The sequence below is a fragment of the Fukomys damarensis genome, unplaced genomic scaffold, assembly GCF_012274545.1.
Source record: "Fukomys damarensis isolate Sample0158 unplaced genomic scaffold, DMR_v1.0_HiC HiC_scaffold_22, whole genome shotgun sequence".
Taxonomy (NCBI): Eukaryota; Metazoa; Chordata; class Mammalia; order Rodentia; family Bathyergidae; genus Fukomys; species Fukomys damarensis.
The window spans coordinates 28,396,406-28,412,861 of record NW_022900934.1 but is presented as its reverse complement, the minus strand read 5'-3'; the positions used below and the strand labels follow the sequence as shown (position 1 = coordinate 28,412,861).

The following is a 16,456-nucleotide window of genomic DNA, read 5'->3' as shown; positions in this document are numbered from 1 at the left end:
GGCCCTGTTTGCAAACGAGGCCCCTGAAGCATACTGTACCTCCAGGGACCACCTATTCTTCCATGACTCTAGGTGAGAAGAGGATGGAAGGCCCAGGGAAAGGGAAGAACTAAAGTCAGAAGGCCAGTGCTTCTCTCCAACTATCCGACTCAGGGAGTGTTTGGCTACATCCCAGCCCTTTTTATTTTGACACACACTTTGGCTAAGTTTCCCAGGCTGATCTCAAACTTTCCATCTTTCTGCCTCAGCCTCTGAGTGGCTGGGATTACAGGCATGTGCTACCATACCTGGGTCAGGCTCTATCTCTTAATCTCTCTCTGTCACCCATATACAAAGGCCTAGACTGGGAGAAAACATTTGCAAAATATACATTTGACACAGGACTTATATCCAGAATGTATAAAGAATTAGTACAAATCAGTAAGACCAATGACCTACTTTTTTAAACGGGTAAAATATTTAAATAGATACCTCACCAAAGAACATGTATAGATGGAAACAAGCACACAAAGTGGTGCACAACATCATTAGTCATTAGGAAAATGCAAATGAAAGCCATAAAGAGGAACTACTACACACTTATCACATACCTAATGGCTAACATGAAAGACCGACCACCTCAAATATCGGTAAGCATGTAGAGGAAATGGAAGCCTCACATACCACTGATGGGAAGGTAACGTGGTGCAAAGACTTTGGAAACATGTGAGCAGTTTGTTAGAAAGCACACAAGATTAAATATTGCATGGTTTTTCTTATATGAGAAACCCAAAGTATAAATAAAGAGTGAAATAAGAGATAGATAATAGGAAATAGGGAGATAACCCTTTCTCAAAGGGGACAGGGAATCAAGAGATGAGGGAGGAGCATGGAGAGAGGAGCTAGATTAGTTATGATGCACATTTCTGTTACTACAGTATCAAATGGTTGTAGAAATAACTTGCCAGAGTTTCAGAGTAAATCTATGGTAGAGGTTAAGAGAGTAGTCTTGGCACATTCACCTCTAGCCTGTGCCTTCACTGTTAACTATTCAGAAAGCAGAGTAAGAAGGTCGGTCACTGCCTTGGCTTGGGCCTTGGTCTCTTACCTGGATGACTGGCCTCCAAGACTCCTCACAACACCTATCTATGGCCAGTTCTAAAGACTCTGAAGACTCTCAGGCACACGACTCCAAAGGGCAGCTCTGCTGTGGAGGTGGGAAGGGCATCCCTGCCCTAGCCTTGGAGCTCAGCAAGGTACCTGGGGCCTGGGCTCTGTCACAAGAGGCTCCCTGAAGAATGGCTTTGAGCTGGCCTTGAGGTGGATCTGAGAGTGGAGAAACAGTAGGAGTAGCAACAGGAAGACTGCATCAGAGAAAGGGGTAGGGAAAATGGAAAGGAATGGCATAAAAGGAAGGCTGATCTTGGATAGAACACATCCAAGGTCCCTTAGAGATTGTCCTGTAGTCAGAAAGCATCAAAATGTCCTCCAGCTTTAGCTTGCTCTGTCCAGTCCCAGGGCCAATCATCTTACTCTGAAGAATCCAGCTAAGAGCTTAGGAGGAACAGACATCCATAGGCCTCCTCTGAGAATGGGACAAGAGAAAGAGTGAGAGAGCAAAGAGCTCAGAAGTGGGATTAGGAGAATTTGGGCTTTTGGGTTCAGAAGTCTTGTAGCTCAGTCTTCATGAGTGGGGACCTTGGACGAACTGCATACAATCCCTATAAATCAAATTACTCTTGAACAATGATGCTTTCCTGCCCTGGATTGCCAGGATGCTACTATAAAGTCAGGCAGCCCTGCGCTTGCATGCAGAATAGTTTGTTTCAGCACTCTGGACAAGAACAGGGACACAGAGAAGCACTGGGCCTGTGGAGAGGAAGAAGACAGGAGTGGCACTGTGGAGTGCCTGCTGTACAGGCCCTTTCATATAGAGGTTGCCAATGGGTCATCCCTTCTCTCAGGCAGGCACGATTTAATCAGCTCCTCTCTGGTAGATGAGAAAATGGCCTGGAAGGGGTGGGGAGGGTAACAATGTGTCTGAGGTTGCAGGCTATCAAGTGACAGAACTGGAAATGAGCCAGGCCTAACTCTGAAGCTAGTGCTTGCCCTGAGTCGTGAGTGCTCCCAGGAGGCCCAGGGCTACTTCTGTGGATGGAGCAGAGGCTCCTCCCCCTGGCTCTGTGCCCAAAATGTGAGGGAGGTGGCTGGTGTCACAAGCCTTTGCCTCACTGCAGAGGTGATGTTTATGGCACAGCTTTTTCCCACTTGAGCTCAGTGTTTACAGCCCATCACTGCTGGAAGGGAGATGAAAGGAGGTGAATGGTATGATGAAGCGTGGTGGGGGCACACGAGGGAGAGCGGTAACAAACAGGGCTCCTATTGAGGTTTTGGGAAAGATCCAGGATTTACTGTGCCTCTGTTTCCACCACTGAAACAGTATGAGAGAACAGGAAACTATCTTCTGCAGAGGAGTGATGGGCCTGTGCCCTAGAAAGAGTGGAGGGCATACTGCCCAGGGCTCATCTCCCTTAAAGTCCTCTCCTTTCCTCAGCCCTGCTTCTGCCAGCTCTTGATTCTGCTCTAGGTCCTCTTCCTCTGGCAAACCTTCCCAGATAGTTCCACCACCAGTGACCCTTTCTCTTGGAAACATTGAGGAGCCAATGCATCACTGCTATGACCAGCCCTGTTTTGGAGTCCCAGATCCTCTGGATTGTAAAAACTGTTCAGCACAGGGCTAGGGATTTAGCTCAGTGGCACCACACCTGCCTTGCAAGCACAGGGTCCTGAGTTTGATCCTGGTATAAAAAAATTAAAAAATAAACTGGAAAAACTGTGAGCACAGCTATTGCAACTCCATTCCACTGTGAGAGTTCTTTCCAGAACACCCAGGTCTATGCGAGGAGCCTGGAAATACTCTGCTGTGATTGAGTTTCAAACACCTTCAGACATTCTTTGTGCCCTTGAAGAGTACTATTCTGTCATAACAGTGTGAGAAGCCATATCCAACTCACGGGTTGGAATCCTGACCCCACCATGTTATGGGTATATAACTTTGGGTCACTTTCTTCCAGTAATTGTGGTTTCCTCAACTATAAAACTATCTATCATACCACCTAGCATTGGGCCTCACCTGTCATATGCATTCAACAAATGGTAGCTTAAGAGTCAGGGTGCTGTGTCTGCCTGGCAAGTGCAAGGTCCTGAGTTAGATCCCTGGTACTGGAAAAAAATTTCCCAAACAAATAGTAGCTTTATCTATTTTGTTTCTGAACCATTCATCTAGAGGCAGCATAGCTTAGAGGAAAGAACATAATCTCGATGCTGGAAAGAGCAGCATCTAAGTGTAGGCTCTGCTATATGGTAGCTGCATCATAACCTTGAACATTATTTCCCTGCTCTGAGCCTCAGTGTCCACATTTGTAGAATGTGGATAACATATGCTAAGTAGATCTGTACTGGTGAGGTTATATTGCTGCTTTGGGGGGTTTCATTTTGTTTTTGGGTGTGGAAGACTGAACACAGGCCCTTGAATGTACAAACACATGTATATTTCCACTGAACTATACCCCCAAGCCCCTTGACTTTTTGCTGCTGCTTGTTTGTTTTTCTTTTGGCATTGACCAGTTTTCCAAGCAAACATAACAATACTTCACTGATTGGTGGGCCCAGTCATGAATGTTGTGCCAATGCCCATATCAGCCCTCTAAAACTGGCACCTAATACTTGGGACCCACTTGGGACCCTAACACTTGGCACAAAATCAAGTGACAGCTGTTGCTAATATTCCTGTGCCAGGTCCCATTCTCTGCCATACATCTTTCCTCCAACCAGGCTAAAAAGCTCCCTGAGGAGAGGGACCACATCTTGGTACCTGCACATATAAAGAGAGTAGATAATATGGGTTGGGTGAATGAATGGATGTAAATATACCTTTGTACTGTCCCTCCATGGCTAGAATAGAACCTTACCACTTTAGGTAACTGATGAATATTTGATTACCCGGAGCTACAAAAACATAAACTGTTATCAGTGGCTTTAATCTGAATCTCAGAAGGCCCTGAAACCATGTCAGTGGGGCCCCTCCTGCTAATTAAAAGCTTCTCAGTGGTGCCTCTCTAAGAAAGCTCTAGGCTTCTTCTGTAATGAGAGCCAAGTTTTCCTCTGCAGCAGCCACATGACAGAGCTGTACACAGAGACTGCTTACAGCCGCACCACCTCCACTTGGATGCAAGGCTGGCCTGGTTTTCAAAGACAGGAACCATCACCCATCCCATTATGAAGCTGCTAGGAGCCTTTCTCATGCTGTCTCTCAAGTGGCTTTTGTGCCAGTCTTCACAGGCTATTCTCGAAAACCCTTCTTCTGAGGCTACCGACCAAACTTACAGAGATCCTGTGGCAGGGAGATCTGGCTTAGGGTGCAGATGTGTCTGGAGGGCTCAGTCCCCAGAGATTCAATCCTGACACTGTTGCTCAATGCAAAGGTGCACAGTTAAGGCCTTTGGAGTTAGGAGCCCAGAAGCACATAATCAGAAGCTGCCTGAGTAAGGCTGCGCTCCCCAGCCTTGGGAGCGCTGGCCAAGGCCTGTCTTCCAGCCTTTCCTCCCTTCTGTCTTCCTCTGGGGACCAGCCAACAACTGCTGAGCACTATGTGCCCAGGATCAAAAACCTCCATCAGAGGTCACAAACTGATGGCCTGTTACAGACATATTTTCATATGTATATTTGAAAATGTTGCATCGTTGGCCATATTTTGACAATTAGAAGTTGTCACAAACAAATATCCAGATTTCTCTTATAGATCAGTAGACATGACAACACCAGGCTCATATTCTTGTAGGCAAGAATGTCAGCTACCTGATTCAAGCAAGCACTTTCCAACTGCTATAGTCCCCAAAGAGCCCAGAGAACTGTTTTGTCTGTGTGGTTGAAGGCATTGTATGTTTTACTTTGGGAGATAGATCTCCTAATGACTTTAGGAGACAGAGAACATCATTCCCTGCTTCACAGATGAGGAAACAGAGGCTCTGAGAGAAACTGTAATTTGCCAAGATTCAAACCCAAGTAACCTGACTTCAGAGCCTACCCAAAAACATTTGCCTGTGGCAAAATGGGAAAATTATGGACAATATAGTAAGGGCTATATTTTTCTTTCTTTTTTTCTTCAGTGCTGGGGAGGGAATGCAGGGCTTCATGCATGATACTAACAAGCTTTCACCTCTGAGCTATATCCCCAGCCTGCAGCAAGTTTTTAAAAAGCAAAATATGTTCAATTTGAAGTGGTACCTCTTTGCTGATATTGGAGGCTAACACTATTTAAGTGTTCTTCCTCTTGCTATATGATAGTGAACAGAACCCAAATGTCACTTGAAATGTCCTCATCTGTCACAATGAAAAGCTGGCTAGCCTAGGGTGAATTCCAAATGTACGAATCTCTGTGGAATCCAAGTCCAGAAACACATGGCTTGCTCTGCAGTTCTCCTGTCCCCACATGACAACAGGCTTCTACTCCTACTCCTGGTTCAAGTTAGACAACAAAGCTTACCACAACTCCAGCTCTTTGTATTGTTCTCCCCCTATCATCAGTTTTTAATAAAGCCATTCCTAATCCCTCTCCTCAGCAAACCCACATGGCATTTGTTCGTGCCTTGTTACATTTATCTTATTCTTTCTCAAGTTACAGACCTGTAACCTGTCCACCCATACAGCCCCTAAAGCAGGTACAGTATGGAAAAAAGCATTGCTGACTAAGCCTGCCAGAGGATGAAGAGCCCCTTTCAATCACCGCCTCTGCCTCCCTTTTCACAGGGGTAGAAGAGAAGGGACCTAACCTCAAACCTCAGGCCACCCAGAGAGCTGATGGTGGAGCCAGGCTGAGGACTCAGTGCTGACTCCTCTGGGATGGCTCTTTCCACTGCACCAGTTTGCTTCCCAGAAGCTTCCTTGGTTGGCATGTGACAAGCTCTTCATAAATATCTGTCCATTAAGGATGCAAAGCAGCCAGGGAAAAGAGCCCCAGCTCCACTCTCATGGCCCTCAGTTCAGTATCACCTGCATCAAACCTTCACTCAGCACCATCTGTCCATTGGAAGAAGCAATGGCCCTGAGGCCCCCAGTGGGCTAGATGTAGCAAGGTCCCAAGTGGGTAGGAAGCACAATGTCCATAGGTCGGGGTTGTGAATCCAGCCTGCCGAGTAAGCAAATGTCCCATCTCCCAGGGTGTCGGCTGCTTCTCCTGACAGGTGGAATGCTGAGAGTAGACAGGAAAGAGGATCCCCCAAACCTGCTAGATGGTTATGGGCACTAGACAGGACTTCCAAATGGAATTTAAGAGTTCTGCTTCTAAAAGCATCCAAAGACAGGAAAAGTTCTGCTTCCCCTGAAGCAAATGGATAGTTCACTAGAACAGCACCAGTGGGAGCTTGGATGGTCCCTCAGACTCTATGGCCACTTTCTGAGCTGCTGGGAACGAGAGCCAATGGGTCTTTTGAATGGTTTGGAAATGTCTAGTTGAGCAGAACCCTATTTTTATCTTTATCATTATTTCCAGACTCAGTACAGAAAATAAGAGAACCATGGCATCATCTCACTAAAGCCATCCCCACCACTTGGTAAGTGTTAGGGCTTTGTATCTAGATGCACCCACTCCAAGCCTCATGCAGTCATAGTGGAGCCTTCCAGAGGTGGCTGGATCTAGGGTGTGTGATGCTGGGAAAAAGGGTGTGAGTGCTACTCACCCTAAGGGTGGTGGCCGGAATAAGAATTAAGGGACAGAAAGGCTTGCTGCTTGCTGCTCCTGCTTGCTGTGAACTATTTCTCCTCTGCAATGGCCCTCTGCCATGCCAACCTGTAGTCAACTATGAACTAAAACCTCTACAAATGGTGAGCCAAATAAGCCTTTCTTTCTTCAACTTTGGGTGTCAGGTATTTTGTCTCAGTAACAAGAAAAGTACTTAAGACAATAATAAAAACCATTCCCCTACTCCTCCATTTCCCCATCATATCAGTATGCCTCACAGCTCCTAGACATTTCCCCACACTTACATCTTTAGGTATTTTTCTTCTTCTGTTAGACGTGAGCTCCTCGGAACCAGGGATCCACTTTCCTCTCACATTTTTCTATATCCCAGGCACCAGCTCAGGTCCCAGCTAATATTCAGTAATAGATACTGATCAATGTTCAGCAAGACTAGGGATCCCCTCAACTCCCTATTCTGGAATAAAGCATTTAGGCTTTTTAGAACTAGTAGATAGATGCAACCATTCCATTTGAGAGCTGGGAACACTGACTCTCAGAGGGAAACCGGCTTACCTGAGGTCACGCAGTCAGTGTGGGGTGGAGGGACTAAAGCAATCCTTTGTCTCTTAGCCTAGTGGACTTCCAGCTCAGCATTCTCCAGGTCCCACAACACGCAGCTGTGCAAACCTGGATAGGACCCTTGGCTTCTCTGCCCTGATTTTCTCACTTGTAAAATAGGTAAAATTATACATAGTGCCAACATGTTGCGATGGGCTGAGGAATAAATAATAGAACTTGTGTAAAACAGAGCACTGAAAAAAAAAAAAAGAGTGTGCCTGTCATGATTAGGATTCAGACCCAGCCATTTTCCTTATGTTAAAAAGCTTATGGTAAAAACTCCGCAGCTGTGACTCATACATGCTTCAACTCAACGAGGAAGTCCTCTGCAACAATTGCTTGGAGAAATGCCTGATCTCCCACGAATCCTTCAGTTTTCCTGTCTCTGAACCCATATACATGCACAAGTATACAGAGCTCATGTGATAGCAAGGTACTATAGGGAGGCAGTGGGACCTTTGGAAGAGCACACACTCTCACCTGGGGTCAGAACAGGCCCACTACTTTTGGCTGGGCAGCCATGGACACATCACTTAATCTCTCTAAGTCTCAGCCTCTTTGTGTTTAAATAGGTACACATCGCTATGAGGATTACCTGAGATGGGGAATGGACTCTTATCCCATAAATGATATCAAGAGAAATAAATGCTTGCCCTCTTTTAGAGTCCACTTGACGAAATGTCAGCTCCAGAAGGGGCCTTCCAGGCCATCTAGTCCAGTTGCCTCAGTATATAAATAGGGACACAGAGACCTTGTGGGGTGCTGATGGGCCCAAAGTTACGCAATGAAGCAGTAGCTGAATCAGACCTGGGACCTGGTCTCATGACTTTCTACTGCTCACTTATCTTGGCCCACTTGTTCTGATTTGCATGCAGCACTGCCTGGCATGGCTCTGTTCCCAGGTTTTTCCCTTCACTGTTGTGTCTTACACAAGTCAGAACCCTGGATCCCTGGTTGCTAACATCACCACCCCACTCCCAGGCACATCTGGCCCCACCAGCCCCAATCAGGAGCCCTAGAAGAGCAGGTGAAGTAACCGTTATACCTGCAGTGTCAATAACTGCAGTATTAATAATAGCACTCATAATGATAACCAACACCTGTTCAGTCTCCTACAGTCGAATGTCTTTTCACCTACACCATCAACACATTGCCATTTCTCCCCAATCTTACTGCTTTAGGAATTGTCATTTCCTCAAATATTTTCAACTCAACACTTTTAGAGCACATACTCTGGCCCTAGGCCAGAGGCTAGAAATGGAGAGGACAAGCTCAGGCCTCTGCCAAAAGGACCTCAAATCTAACAGGGATTTAGGGAAGAGGGAGGATATGATGATTTCTTTTGTCCTAACTATTGCAGCAGCAAAATGCGTTTCCCCACCCTGTGGGGAAACTCCTTTATCATGCTGTCGAAAGGCAGATAGTCTCTGTGAGATAGTCTAGAGCAAGAAAGGCTGAATGTAGGCTGGAAAGGACAGCACAAAGGACAAAAAGAAATAGAAAATATAGCCACCAAAATTTTGCTTCCCTTGTGTCAGTGAGAGTCTAAGGAGAGATTCTGGAGAGGACAGGAGAGCAACAGTGGGATTTGTGTAGATCCTTAGTCCCTGTTCCCTTACCAATGCACAAGATTCAGAAGCTTCTGTTCCCTTAGGCTGGGATCCCACCCAGATGCCAGGTTTTCCAAACCCAGGGCTGAGCCACATGCCTCGTTGGGAACATCATTTACTAGAAATGACTAGAACGATGTCACAGCCCTTGCAGTGGAGATGTTTGCACCTCCTGATTACCATCTAGGCCCTCATTCTGGTGGCCAACACACTCCAGCATTCATTATCTCCTGGCAGGGACACCGTCTGCAAGGATGTGGAAGAGACAGGGTGGGGGTTGGGGACAGAGAAAAGGGGTGAGGATTCAAGGCAGCCATCCTGCTCCTTCTCCTAGTCTATCTCCTGAGACCCTCAGATGTGCCAAGCCCCCATTTGAGGTGCTTCTGTGTACATCTTGTTTAAGCCCCACAACAACCCTCTGAAGCATGTCGCTCTTCCCAGGTTTATAGATGAGGAAGCTGAAGCTTGGGGAAGGGAAGTAGCTCAACAGTGTGGGGATGTCTGACACCTCCAGTGAAATGAGGCCCACAAAGTCAATGTTTCACTCAAGAAGTCTGGAGTTGAAAGATATTAACTGAGGAAACCCTAATTAGTCCATGGACCTAAATTTAAGTTGCTTTAGTAGAAGGTCCTCCAACTCCTAAGAGCAGCTTGAATGGTACATTAAAACTGTAGAGACCATTTAATCCAACTCCTGTATTTAGCAGACAAGCAAACAGACACCCACACCTAAAGAATTTTAAGATGGCTACTTTGGCTAACTAGCAAGGGAAAGGCCTAGACTCCCAACCTCTGGCACTTTCTGTACATGACTCTACCTGCAGTGATCTTCTTTTTCTGGGAAGCTCCCCTAGCCCAGCCTACCGGATGGACAGAGAAAGCCAAGGAAAGGGCAGCATATGACCAGGCCTCTCCTTGAGTCTGCAGGACTGAGGCAGGGAATAGGGCACTTCCCAGGCTAGTAGAGTTGCAAACAGTGCTGCTCCCTGCTGGAGAGTGGAGGAAAAAGCAGCACATCCCCATAGCTCCAGGGAGAATGGAGGATCAAGAACACTCACTCCAGGGGTCATGGTCATTTTTTCCAGATCTACTGCAGGGCCCTGGTACTTTACACTGGGGAATATGGCAAGGAAGCAGTCATTTGTACTTGACCTTGGGGTGGGTGCGGGGCTCCAAAGAGAAGCTTGCATGCTCACCAAATGTCAGAAGACTAATAGGAATGGAGAGGGGCAGCTCCCCCAACACCCTCCTAATCGCCCACCTCGGGTTTCTTCCCTACAGCAATCGTTATCCTCTAAGTCAATTTCACGTCTGGGAGTGGGGTGCTTAACAAGGATGTAGGAGAATGAAAGGAAGGTAAGATGAGTCAGGATCCAAGCCTCCTGCCGTCCCCCCACCCCCTGCAAGCCCAGGGATTCTACCGCAGCGAGCGTGACAAGCTGCCCCCAGTTGCTCGGAGCCACCCAAGGCTCCCTTTTGCTGCGCGGCGGCCTCCTCACCTGAGTCCTCTTGCCCTCCGCAGCCCCGCCAGCTCTCACGACTCTGGCCCGCTTGGCGCAGCGCCTCTGCAGTCGCTGCTGCAGCCGCCTGGCTCCGGTCAGCAACCTGCTGCGGTGGGGAAAGAGACACACAGAGACGGGTGAGAGTGGGCGGAGGGCGCCCTGGCAGCTGAGCCCCTGGCCTCTGACAGCTGGACCACTGCAGCCAGAAAGTGTGGAGCTCAGGCTGCTGGCTGCCGGCTCCGCACGCAGCTCCAGGCCCACATCTCCCTCGGCACCCGGCCCTCTGGAACGCCGCGGGTGCAGCTGGGCGGTGGGTCCCCGAGGGTCTCAGGGTCCCTGTCATCACCTGCGGAGGCTTCCATGGCTTTGGCTGCCCTGCCGGGGGCGCCGGAATGGTCTCCGGAGCCCCTGCTGGAGGTGGCTGGCTGGGTGCTCACCGGGGCTGGGGCTGCCGGGAGAAGGGCGGGTAGGGAGAGGTGGATGCAGGGGACTAGCCAGTCGGCTGCTCGCCGCCGGCAGCTGCGCAGGCCCGTCTTCACTTCCTTCTTAAAGAGATAGTTGTCCCTCTCTTCTGAGGGTAAGGGAATGGAGCGCTAGCGCGTGGGGACAGAGGTAGTCTCCCAACTGCAAGCTAGCCTGTACTCAAAGCTGGGCAACAAGCTTAGTGCAAAGGGTTTTGTGACAGGCTGTGTGACGCTGGGCAAGTTCCTTTATCTCTGTGGGCCTCAGCTTTCTCATCTGTGACATGGGACAGACGATGGCACCAATCTCACTCCTTGGCACATAGCGGCTCCTGTGTTAAATACTAAGTTTTTCTGGCTGCTTTTAGCAACACCCCTCCCCCCCCAAAAAAAAACTAAGCTGTAGTATCAGGGTTATTTAATGTGAAGAGCACCAGATAGCAGAAATCTTAAATATCTAAGGACAGAAAATATTTCCTTTGTGATTAAAATAGTGACTCACTGATGAGGTGGAAAAATTAGTATTCACAACCTAAGGCAATTATGGGTTATTACTGGTCTTTCCTCTCTGGTCTCATGTAATAGCCTAAGGGAATCAAAAACTCAGGACGCTGGGTTTCCACTTTGCATTTCTAGTCATGATCTTCAGATAAGTTAACTTACTCTCTGGGCCTGGCTTCCTGTCTGCTTCACCTTGGAAAGTGAGGTGCAGTGGGAAGGGACTGTTTCTGAACCGGCCCCGTCTCACCAGTCATTGCTTGCTCAAGACCATCATCCCTGACATCTCTTGTCATCTTCGCCTATCTCTGTGACTTCCTCCTACATGGAACTCCCTGTCACTCAGCTCCCATCAAACTGTCTTCCTTGTTGAGGCTTCCACTTTTGGACCTTTATATTTGCTTCCCCCTTCACCTGGAACACACTGGATGTCTCGGTGTCTTGCTACTTCATTTCCTCCAGGTCTCCGCTCAAATGGCATTGTCTCAAGAAGGCTTTCCCTGATCACCCTACATGAAGTACTAACCCCTTTTTCCCCACTCTCTATTGCTCTCATTATGGTCTATTTAATTACCAGCTGACATTGCTACTACTTGTTTCATTTATCACCCCTGATAGAACACTTGATGAGGGAAGGAACTTTGTTTTTTCCATTGCTAGATATTCAGTGCCTAAATAGTGGTACTGAGCATTCAATAAATATTGGCCGAGTGAATGAGAAAACACTCACGGTGTTCTAGGCCCTAGTTTTTTATATGAATATTCAGCCAGACACTATTTTGAAAGACTTTATGCCTGATGCCCTTATGTCCCTAACTCTCTACTCTTACCAAGGCTGAATTGGTATTCTCTATTCTTTGGTCCAAGCTGACTTCCCAAGAGAAGACTTCATACAGTAGCTTCACTGACTTACATCATAACTCTGCAGTATTGCCCTTTTGAGCAATACAGTAGTTGATATTTAAAATGTACCTGAAGTAATTATTTTGAATTTCTTTGCTGGGCTTGGTGGAGTGCACCTACAATCCCCTCACTTGGGAAGCTGAGGAAGGAGAATCACTGAAAGCTGGAGGCTACCCTGGGCTGCATAGTGAGTTCAAGGATAACCTAGAATACATAGTTAGACCCTGCCTCAAAAAACAAACATTTTATTGTTGCTTTTCAAAGTTAAATCTTTCACCATAGCTCTCATTTACAGTAAATTGGCCCTTTTTGCAATAAGGGCCTATATGTTTTAAGGTATTAATTATATTTTCCCTTTATTCACAAAATTGAATTTTCAGTCAGATGGCCATGATTATATTATGTATTGTGGGAAAACATAGCAGAGCAATTGTAGGAGGAGTAGGAAATTGTAGTTGAAAAAGCCATGTGAAATGTTGAGGCCTGCTATCTAAAAAAACCTAACATTGTATTAGCAAGTTAATTGGGTAAATGTCTTATCTGTCCTAATACCCACCTAAGTTATATGAGTGACTTCTTTACACTTAAAGCAAAACCAACAAAAGCATGTAATCATTGTATGTTTAGGAGAAAATTTCTGATGCTATCATTAAACATTTTTTTGTCTTTCTCCCATATTCTATTTTGCTTAGTACTTAGAAGAATACATTTCTCAGAAATCTTCATGGGGACTGCCCCCAAAACAAGAGAACTTTTCCACCCACATTGTTCCCATCTGGTATGGTATTATCTAGTAAAGAATTCTCTTCAGAATCAGAAAGCAGGTGACTGAGAAGAGAATCAGTGTTTGCAACAAATGGGGATTATAAACATTAAATAAGATAAAATTATTCCAGAGAAATCAATAGTTTTGTTTTTTGTACTCATTGTGAGATACAGTACTTAACATATTTTTTAGATTCCAAAGCAATTTTCATTACAATTCCTAGTAACCACACTCCTCCTACTGAATATAGCAATGAAACCTTAACAAAATGCATGTGAAAGACATCTGAGGCGTCTCAAGAGAAGATGTTAGCAGGCAAATAGGGAAAAAATAAGATTTGATGAATCTCTAAATTAGTGGTGAATTTATGTATTTTTCCCTCTGATACTTCCTAACCTGGTATCAAGACAGATTAAAAATCCAAAATTAGAAATCAGCACAGAGCAAGCTCTCAAAAATCCCCCTTTTTCTGACTTGAGGGATAGGAAAGTTGATTTCTGATGCTAAGACTGGATAAGGAAAATCACTTTTTCTTCTTTTTAAATCTTTTCTCCATTGTGTTCCAACCCAGAATCCAGGTAATCCTGTAGTAGCACTATGACAGCAGGAACCCACAGGTGCCTCTGAGTGAGGTGAAGAGAAATTTCTCGATCAAAATAGCTACAGTCCTAAATGAGCAGGAGCCTCTGTGGTTTTTTTGGGTTTTTTTTTGTTGTTGTTGTTGTTGTTTTGTTTTGTTTTGGTCTGTTTCTGTCCCTCCACCATGAGGCTCCAGATAAAGGTGCAAATGTGGGAAGTAGGCAGCAAAGCAGAGCAAACCAAATGAAGCTCCAAGTTCCAGGTTTCTGGTGAATCCCAAGGGAGATAAGCCAAATAATGATACTGTAAGTAATTGTTTTCATTTATTACTAAAAACAACAAAACAAACCAAGAAATAATCTTGGAAAGAAGATAATCTTGGAAAAGTAGCGGAGAAAAATAATACATTAATTATATGGTAATAATGATTTGAATAATTTTGGATTTCTCATCAGAGCAGATGGAGAACAGAAGAAAATAGAACAGATTTTCTTAGATTTCAAAAGAACCTGTGCATGCCTGTACAATAGTCCCAGCACTCCTGGGGCAGAAGGATCACTGTGCGTTCAAGGCCACCTTGGGCTACATAGTGAGTTCGAGGCCTGTGAACTTTAAGGTAAGAACCCATCTCAAAAAACCAAAACAGGGAAAGATTCAACATGGCTGAATTGAGGAAGAAACACATTGGAACTACTCAAAGAAAATCAACTAAAAACACAGGTAATTGGAAGAAAGGGAGGGGCATACATTCTGATGCCAAAATCAATCTTAAATTAGAGACTTGTAGATCAAACAAAACATAAATATAGAACTTTATAAAAGAATTATCCAGGCTTTAAGACTGCCCATGGGTCTACTGCCTACTGCCTGCAAGTAGTGCAAGAACCACCATTCCTGGGAAGTTCTCCCAAAAGAAATAGCAAATGTGTGGCAAACTCAATCCACACAGGATAGATCTGGGATATAAGGCCCTCACTGCTTTTGTTTTCCTATAAACAGAGGACACTGCAGCCTGCAACAGATTTCCTGGGCACACACAGGGGCAAGTGACCAGGAAGCACTGATGGGCCACCAGTTGATATTTTTGTTCTGTCCTGCACCATAGTGTCTAACTGGAAACTCTAGTGTGGGGACCACAGTGGCAGTGAGGATAGGGGTGGAACAAGAACCCTGTCGCCCTAGAACTGGGACTGGTGACTGGCACTAGATGGACTCAGACCACAGAACCAGCTGTGACTGTTGGTGGACAGTCTTAGGCAGCAAGGGAAATCAGCACTCTCTCACCTTGTAACTAGCCTTGGGCTGGGAAGTCAGCACTCCCTGAATTCCGACAAGCAATGCAAGCAGCCTTGAGTGATGGTGGCAGACAGACAAGGGAAGCATGACAGGAGCCAGCAGTGTGTAAGAATGGAAGTTGTGCAACGTCCAATAGGGGCAAACTGTACACGGGATTGGGAGCAGCCTGCGGCTGTGTCTGAGAGCACCATACAGACAAACATGGTAAGGAGATGTGGGTGGGCCATCCAAGGACTGGCCCCAACCCCCACATCTGGAGGCCAAGATCAGCCCCACACCCACCACTAATTCTACTATAGACTTGGAGGAACTACTCAGCACAGATTTAGGCTAGAGCTTGGGCACTATCACAGAACTGTGGGCATCAGAGGAACTTTTTTCTTCTTCTTCTCTTGGTTTATTAATTTATTTCACTCTCCCTTTTAAGTTGGATTTTTGGAGGAGGAGGTTGTTTAAGTTTTGACTTGCATTGTTTGTTTTGTTTTGCCTGTCCTGCTTCTCTCTTTCCTCAACTCTTTCTTGAGTTTTTGATATTTTCATGTGAATGAACATTGTTGCTAATCTTTCTAGTTCACTTTGATATTCTTTTGCTTTTTCCTTCATTCTTTGTCTCCTGTCCTCTTATCCAGTTTCCCAAAGCTTGGGTGATCATCCTTTGTCCTCCAGCTTTGTTTCTACTATATTTATCTTCAGTTATCTCTCTGTTTTGTCCCCTATCCCTCTTAAATTTTCCCACCACAGGGTAAAATCACTCTACCAAGGGAAAACTCATTGCATATAAGTTCCTGGTTTATGTTGGATGTTATTTTGTAACTATAGCTCTTGCTCCTATGGTTAAAGTTACCAAGTTAGCAATTACCACAGTTTGTCAGTTTCTAGACTGTGCTTGATGATGTTGTTATTGCTAATTATACTATTTTAGCCAGGATGCCGTATCTGTTGTAATCAGTTGTTCACCTTTGTATGACAACACTGTGATTGCCTACGTCACAATCATCACCATCATCTAGTACCAAAGGACTGAGCCAAATAGATACCACCTTCTCATCCCTAATAAATTGGGAAGGTAGGATCTTGGAACAGACACAAAGATCAAGAGCCAGCTACAACTAAAAGACATGTCCAAGGAACAGACATTTACTAGGGAAGCCTTGATACTAGTAATAGAGTTACCCAACCTAAAAAAACTTACAAGTATCAACACAGAAAACAAATTAAAATTAAAAAATAGAAAACAACAAGATGCAGAAGCAAAATGAAATCCCAGAACTTCAGCCCACCCAGGACAAAGCTAAGAGAAGACAAGATAGAGGAAATCAGAAGCCACCCACTGGAATTTTCTGAAACTATAGAAGCAAAAGTAAATATATGAATGAGGCCACGGAGAAAATCAGAGAAGAAATCATCTCTCAGGTAAAAAAGAAAGAGAGAGATATAATGATCATAATGAAAGACCTGCTCAGCAAATCTAGAGTAGACTTAGATTTTTTTTTTTTTTTTTTTTT

The 16,456-nt window shown here is 45.4% G+C and overlaps 1 protein-coding gene across 6 annotated transcripts in view; it reads right to left on the bottom strand.

The window, feature by feature from the left end:
- The window catches only part of Snph (syntaphilin), a 41,924-nt gene extending 30,813 nt beyond the window's left edge, over window positions 1–11,111 (bottom strand). For 2 of the 6 annotated variants that reach the window (XM_010612900.3, XM_019205828.2), the window contains exons 1-2: window positions 10,795–11,111; window positions 10,446–10,554 (exon numbers count right to left, since the gene is read on the bottom strand). The gene's annotated coding sequence lies outside the window, so the exon portion shown is untranslated. Of the gene's footprint in view, window positions 1–7,291; window positions 7,493–8,955; window positions 9,193–10,445; window positions 10,555–10,794 lie in introns of those variants that run through there. The other 4 variants (XM_033766952.1, XM_010612906.3, XM_010612905.3 and 1 more) reach the window with 4 other exon arrangements.
- Between the last annotated feature and the right edge of the window lie 5,345 nt (window positions 11,112–16,456).